Here is an 8,026-nt window from a genome sequence, read left to right as displayed (position 1 = left end):
TGATGATTTCATGATTTAAATATGGATGTATGCTAATTACTCGGTAAGTTTACTTTTCGGTTATTCGAGCTTACTAAGCATGTAAATGCTTACCCCTCTCTTTCTCCCTATCTCACAGAGCTCGAGGACTCGAAAGGATTGGAAGACGATTGGATAGTGAACACACTATCAACTAGACAAGCTTTGGTATAAAGACTTTGTTTGTTTTGTTCAATGGCATGTATAGTATTTTTTAGTATTTTGTTATATGTGTCACTTGATTTGCCAAATGAAGGCATGTAAAAATATGTTTATCTCTTTGTATATGGCCACGAAAATTGGCTTAATTAAAAGTAGGCTATGACCTACGAATTTATGCATGGTATTATTTACAAGTGATAGGTCGTTACCAATTGGCAATGAGTCACATGAACGAGCCAATTTAGGATGGATTAAAGTGACATGGGAACCCATAAACACTAAATGGGAAATAACCTATCATGTATGAAACCAATGATATAAGGTTTCCATACATCTAGTTTAATCAAGATTATTTACAAGTGTATAATTGTGTTTTACTTTGAATTTGGTAACCACTAAGCACAAGTAGTAGAACGGGGTGACTAAAGGCTTGGAAAGTAGCCTATTAGAGTCCACATGGTTAGACACACGGGCATGTGTCTAGGCCGTGTGTGACACACGGTTCCCTCCCATGGGCGTCTGCTATGGCCTTGTGTCTCCTGCACTTAAAATTTTAGGTCAAAGTTGCACACAGCTAAGCCATACGGGCGTGCACCATGGCCGTGTTAAAAAGACAATGTCAACCACGGGCAGGCTGTACGGGTGTGTGCCATGGTCGTAATGATAAGTCAGTGTTGTCCACGGTTGAAGGGCATGGGCGTGCCCCAAGTAACAAGGGCATGTGAGTCCACATGGCCCACCTACACGGGCTTGTGACACTTTATGATAAGGAAAAATTTCTTAAGGAGCCCAAGGTTTTTCAAACGTACTCGAATTTGTCCCGCACTACCTCTAGGTATGTTATAGGCCTCGAAGGCCTATACAAGGGACGAGTTGTTCATAAATGAAAAGCCTAAAATTTGAGTAAAATTTGGTGACCCAATTTGGTAAATGTAAAGTCCTGGTAATGCCTCAAACCCTATCCTGGCGTCGGGTACAGGTGAAGGGTGTTACATTTATTGGTATCAGAGCTACGGTTTAGTCAGTTCCAGGACTACCGTAGAGGATGTTAAAGTTCGCTATGCATGCCATTATTCGAATGTTGATAGTGTGACGTCTCTTAATTGTTTAAACTATTTTGAATATAGTGAATGTATTCCAATTAAGCACAAGATGAGTCCAAGAGAGCCAAGAGCCATGCTCCAGCTTCTGTCTAGTGAGCTGTATTTAGTAGTAGTAGAAGGCTGATGTCAGAAGGCCGAGAAGAGGCCCGAGCTGCCTTCTTTGATATGATGGATGAATGGTTTGGGGATTATCTGGGAAATCGCCCCAATATACCAAGACCTCCCCTGCCCCCTAACCAACTTGATGAGGATGTGCCACGAGGTATGGCACCAGTAAGAATCGGTAAAGCCCCTGTAGATAAGCTTAAAAAGTATGGGGCTGAGAAATTCAGAGCGAAAGTTGATGATGATGCTGATGATGATGCTGAAAGAGCCGAGTTCTGGCTCGAAAATACTACACGAGTGCTAGATGATTTGTCATGCACACCCAAGGAATGTTTGAAGTGTGCTACGTCCCTTTTGAGGGACACTGTATACAATTGGTGGAAGACCGTATCCTCGGTACTGCCGAAAGAAAATATTACTTGGGATTTCTTCCAAGTAGAGTTTAGGAAGAAATATGTTAGCCAACGATTCTTGGATTCGAAGCGAAAGGAGTTCCTGGAACTCAAACAAGGGAACAAGACTGTAGCGGAATACAAGAGAGAGTTCGTACGACTAAGTCAGTACGCAACTGAACGGGTCCAAACTGAATCAAAAATGTGTAAACGCTTCGAGGATGGTCTGAATGAGGATATCAAGTTGTTGATTAGGATCTTGGAAATACGGGAGTTTGCCGCATTGGCCGATCGAGCCAAAAAGGCTAAGGAACTTAATAATGAAAGAAAAGAAGCTAAGAGAGAGGCTCGAGTTGCGAGCAAGAGATCTAGTGGTAAAACACTCCCGTTCTCCACGAAGAAAGCCAGGAGCCTGCATGAACACTCCACTTCGTCAGTGGGATATTTGAATAGATCAAGAAGCTCTAAACGTCAAGGTCAAAATTCTTCCTTCCCGATGGTGACTACTGTGGGGAGTGTGATGATCAAAAATCGAAGTGTAAAAGCTGTAACAAATTTCACTTTGGAGAGTGCCGAATGAAGAGCGGCGCGTGTTTCAGATGTGGTTCTCTTAATCACTTTCTCAGGATTGCCCGGAACGAGCCAAAAAAGAAGTGGAAATAGTTCCGAAGTTGAGTACTCCCATTCTACAAGGTAGACCTCTGAGATACCCTGGGAGTGCTAGTGGCAGTCAACTCGTGACTAAAGACGCTACAAAATCAGAGGTTCGAGCCCCGACAAGAATGTATGCGATACATGCACGAAGAGGAAGTTGTTGCTCTTGATGTTATTACGGGTACTTTCTCTCTTTTTAATATAAGTGTTGTTTCTTTAATTGACCCGGGGTTGACGCATTCATATATCTGCATGAGATTGGCGTCTAGTGTGAACATACCTGTTGAACATATGGAAGATATTATTAGAGTGTCGAACCCACTAGGCAGATCAATTCTAGTTGATAAAGTCTGTTAGAATTATCCTTTGACGAGTCAAGGTCATTGTTTCCCGGCTAACCTTATGTTGTTACCATTTGATGAATTTGATGTAATACTTGGTATGGATTGGTTAGCCCTTCATGATGTAACAATGAATTGTGGTAGTAAGTATATTAAGTTAAAATTCTCAGATGGTAAGATTCTACGGGTAGAATCAAGAGAATTGGGTTTGTCGCTGGTAGTAATCATGGTAATGGTTGCCCAGAGATATATGAGGAAAGGATATGAAGCTGACCTTGTATTTGTACTGAACACTAACGAAATAGAGTTGAAAATCGAGTATGTACCGATAGTATATGAGTACCCAGATGTGTTTCCGGAGGAATTACCCGGATTACGTCCTGAAAGGGAGATAGAGTTTGGTATTGAATTGGTGCCAGGGACGACTCCCATTTCTATTGTCCCATACAGAATGGCACCTACCGAGCTGAAGGAGTTAAAAGCACAGTTACAAGAGCTGATGGATAAAGGATTTGCTAGGCCAAGTTTTTCACCTTGGGGTGCCCCCGTGTTGTTCGTAAAGAAGGAATATGGTTCGATAAGATTATGTATCGATTATGAGCAACTGAATAAGGTGACTATCAAGAATAAGTATCCTTTTCCAAGGATCGATGATTTGTTTGACCAGTTGAGAGGAGCCACCGTATTCTCCAAGATAGACTTGAGGTCTGGCTATTATCAGTTGCGAGTTAAAGACTCGGATGTACCTAAGACAGCTTTTAGAATGAGGTATGGCCATTATGAATTTCTTGTCATGTCGTTTGGGCTGACGAATACACCGGCTGTGTTTATGGATCTAATAAATAGGATCTTTTGGCCATATTTGGATAAGTTTTTCGTTGTGTTTATTGAAGACATTTTGATCTACTCTAAAGATGAGACAGAGCATGCGAAGCACCTGAGAATTGTGTTGCAGACCTTGTGGGAAAAGCAATTGTATGCTAAGTTTAGCAAGAGTGAGTTTTGGCTCTAGGAAGTTGGATTTTTGGGTCATATAGTTTCGGGTGAAGGCATCTAAGTTGATCCAAGTAAGATTTCTGCAATTGTTAAATGGAAATCGCCTAAGAATGTAACCGATGTTAGAAGCTTTTTAGGCTTAGCCGGTTACTATCGAAGGTTTGTAAAAGGATTTTCCATGATAGTGACTCTGATGACGAAGATGCTACAGAAAGACGTTAAGTTTGAATGGACAGAGAAGTGTCAGCAAAGTTTTGAGAAGTTAAAGACATTGCTGACCGAAGCTCCTGTTTTAGTGCTACCTGAACGGGGAAAAGAGTTTGTGGTTTACAGTGATGCATCCTTAAATGGATTGGGTTGTGTACTTATGTAAGATGGCAAGGTGATAGTCTATGCTTCACGGCAATTGAAGCCTCATGAGAAGAATTATCCAACCCACGACCTAGAGCTTGTGGCTATTGTTTTTGCCTTGAAAATTTGGAGGCATTATTTGTATGGTGAGACTTGCTATATATTCACGGACCATAAGAGTTTGAAATACTTGATGACTCAGAAAGAATTAAATTTGAGACAGCGAAGATGGTTAGAATTAATTAAGGATTATGATCTGATTATCGACTATCACCCGGGAAAGGCGAATGTGGTTGCCGACGTATTGAGTAGAAAATCCCTGTATGCTTTGAGAGCCATGGATACTCGTTTGACATTTCTTGATGATGGTTCAATTCTGGCCGAGTTGGAGGCTAGGCCAACATTTCTGTAGGAAATTCATGATGCTCAGCTTAATGATGATGACTTGCAAGCAAAAAGGGCTCAATGTGAGTCTAGTGTTGAGTCAGATTTTCGAATTAGTCCTAATGGATGTTTGATGTTCAGAGCTAGGGTTTGTGTACCCAAAGACAATGAACTTATTCAGAATATTTTACAAGAAGCACATAATAGTCATTTTTCTGTTCACCCGAGAAGTACCAAGATGTACAACGATTTAAAGAAGATGTACTGGTGGAACGGCATGAAAAGAGATGTTTCTGAATTTGTATCAAAATGCTTGGTATGTCAGCAAGTTAAAGCTGAACATCAAGTGCCTTCAGGTTTGTTACAGGCTGTAATAGTCCCCGAATGGAAGTGGGACAGAGTTACCATGGACTTCGTGACAGGATTACCTTTAACTCCGAAAAAGAAAGATGCCATATGGGTTATAGTGGACAAATTGACAAAGTCGGCTCATTTCATCCCGGTAAGGACGGATTATTTTCTTGATAGATTGGTCGATTTGTACATCTCTGAAATAGTAAGATTACACAGAGTGCCATTGTCGATTATTTCGGATAGAGACCCGAGGTTCACTTCGAGATTCTGGAAGAAGTTACAAGAAGCCTTGGGTACAAAGTTGAGCTTTAGCACAACTTTTCACCCTCAGACCGATGGCCAGTCTGAGCGGATGAATTACATTCTCGAGGACATGTTACATTGTTGCATTCTCGAATTCTAGGGTAGCTGAGAAAAATACCTACCATTGGTAGAATTTGCCTACAACAATAGTTTCCAAACAAGTTCGAAGATGGCGCCTTATGAGACATTGTATGGCAAGAAGTGCCGAACTCCATTTACTGGACTGAACTCAAGAAAAATCGAATTCATGGAGTTGATCTGATTAAAGAAACTGAAGAAAAAGTTAAAGTGATACGGGATTGTTTAAAAGCGGCATCAGATAGGTAAAATTCTTATGCTGATCTGAAAAGAAAGGAAATTGAGTTTCAAGTTGGAGATAGAGTATTCTTGAAATTATCTCCATGGTAAAAGGTATAGAGATTTGGTCAAAAAGGTAAACTGAGTCCACGATTTATCAGACCGTACGAGATCACCGAAAGAGTTGGACCATTAGCCTATCGTTTGGCTTTCCCACCTGAACTGGAAAAGATTCATGATGTGTTCCATGTATCCATGTTAAGGAGATACCGATCAGACCCCTCTCATGTAATTTCACTGACTGAGATTGAAATTCGACCGGACATGACTTATGGAGAGGAACTGATTAAGATACTGGCTTGTGAAGTTAAACAGTTGAGAAATAAAGATGTGGCTCCAGTAAAAGTTTTATGGCATCAACATGGTGTAGAAGAGGCTACATGGGAGCCAAAAGAAACCATGAGAAGTCAATATCCGAATCTATTTTCTGGTAAGACTTTCGAGGACGAAAGTCCCTAAGGGGGGAGAAATGTAACATCCTGAAATAGGGCCTAGTCAGAATGGTGGTTTTGGGACCACAAATCCGACATCAAAATATTTATTTTATGATTATTATGAGGCCTAGAATATGAGTATATGCATGTGTTAAAGTTTCATGAAGAAATTCTTTGAGTAAGGTGTTCATTTGGAAATTAGGGACTGAATTGAATAAATTGGAAAACTTGATTTCTAGAAGCAATTTGCATGAAATTGCTTTAGATTATAAAATAGAAGGTCTTGGGGAGAATTTACCCAATTTCTAAATTTTTGGACAAAAATGGGCTTGCATGGATGAAATTTCAAAGAAAGGGCTTAAGGGCATTTTGGTCATTTGGCATTTAAGTGAAATAAAATGGGGAAAATGAACCAAAAATCAGCCATTATTCTTCTCCATGCTGCCGAAATTTCTAGGGTTTTCAAGCTTTCCAAGCTCAATAGTAAGTGCTCCCAAGCCCCGTTTTTAATGTTCTTTGTAATTCTAAAACCCCAGTAGCTTGCTCTCTCCATTTCTATCCATATTTCATGCTAGGGTTCATGTTTAAAAATGTAACCATGCATGATTTTCTTGTATTTTGATGTATTATGGAGGAATATGAAAGATGAAAGTGTATTAAACATCTTTTCCTAGTTGATTTTCATGAAAAACCCTTATCGGGAATATTTTGCAGAAGATGTAAATGTGTGGTAGAAATGAGAAAATAATGGAAAATGTGGGCTACCATAAGAAGGAAAAGTGTTCAGCTAGGCTTGGGTAAGATAGAAAGTGCATGTGTTTCATTATACGAGCCTAGGGACTAAATCGTAAAATTGTGAAAGGTTAGGGGCAAAACGGTCATTTACATTGGGGGTAGATATTAAGCTTGAAATGTATAATGTAGTGTATTAATGAGTTAATTTTATTGTTATAGACCCCGAGGAACAAATTCTGGAGGTCGATCGAGGTAAACGCAAGGTTTCGAAATAACTGAAACACAACTCCGAAAAGAATACTAGGTAAGTTCGGATATCTTGAAGTAAACCCCTAATATGCATAATTGAATGATTTATGAATGCACGACAATTGCATTTATTAATATCATGAAATATCATAGAAATGCATATTTGACGGTAACATGTGAAAAATGTCTCGGATGAGGTTAACAAAAGAAATTCGATGGATAAACCCTCATTGATATGTGTAAAGAGATCTTGCATGTGTTGCAGTAAGGATTTAGCCCGAACGAGTAATCCATGATCTCAAGTATAAAAAGGATCTAGCCCGGACGGCTGGTCCTTGAATGATCAAGCCTCCCGAAGAATACGTGTGCATTATGGATTTAGCCCTGACGGGTAATCCGATTAGGGTCTGAATTTAGCCTGAACTGGTAATTCAGATCCAAGCTCATTAAGGGTGTCTGTTGTCATAAGGGATTTAGCCTGGACTGGTAATCTCGACATCACCTTAGGAGTTCATGATATGAGGGATTTAGCCTGGACTAGTAGTCCTGCCATGAGATGTGAGGTTCGCGGGAGTGCATATATGTGAAATGATCATTCGTGAGAATTGACGGATAATAGGTATTCCATCGAGATTTCCTAGAAACTCAACGGGATTAATATGATGAATGATGAGCTCATCTACATAAATTACATGATGCTTTGTTATGTCACTAATTCATTGATTGAGTGCATGTGATAGGGAATCGTTTCGTAGTTGATGATTTCATGATTTAAATATGGATGTATGCTAATTACTCGGTAAGTTTACTTTTCGGTTACTCGAGCTTACTAAGCATGTAAATGCTTACCCCTCTCTTTCTCCCTGTCTCACAGAGCTCGAAGACTCGAAAGGATTGGAAGACAATTGGAGAGTCAACACACTACCAACTAGACAAGCTTTGGTATAAAGACTTTGTTTGTTTTTTTCAATGGCATGTATAGTATTTTTGAGTATTTTGTTATATGTGTCATTTGATTTTCCAAATGAAGGCATGTAAAAATATGTTTACCTCTTTGTATATGGCCACGAAAATTGGCTTAATTGAAA

Source organism: Gossypium hirsutum, chromosome A08 (genome assembly GCF_007990345.1).
Source record: "Gossypium hirsutum isolate 1008001.06 chromosome A08, Gossypium_hirsutum_v2.1, whole genome shotgun sequence".
NCBI classification, from domain to species: domain Eukaryota; kingdom Viridiplantae; phylum Streptophyta; class Magnoliopsida; order Malvales; family Malvaceae; genus Gossypium; species Gossypium hirsutum.
Note: the sequence above shows the minus strand (reverse complement) of the source record.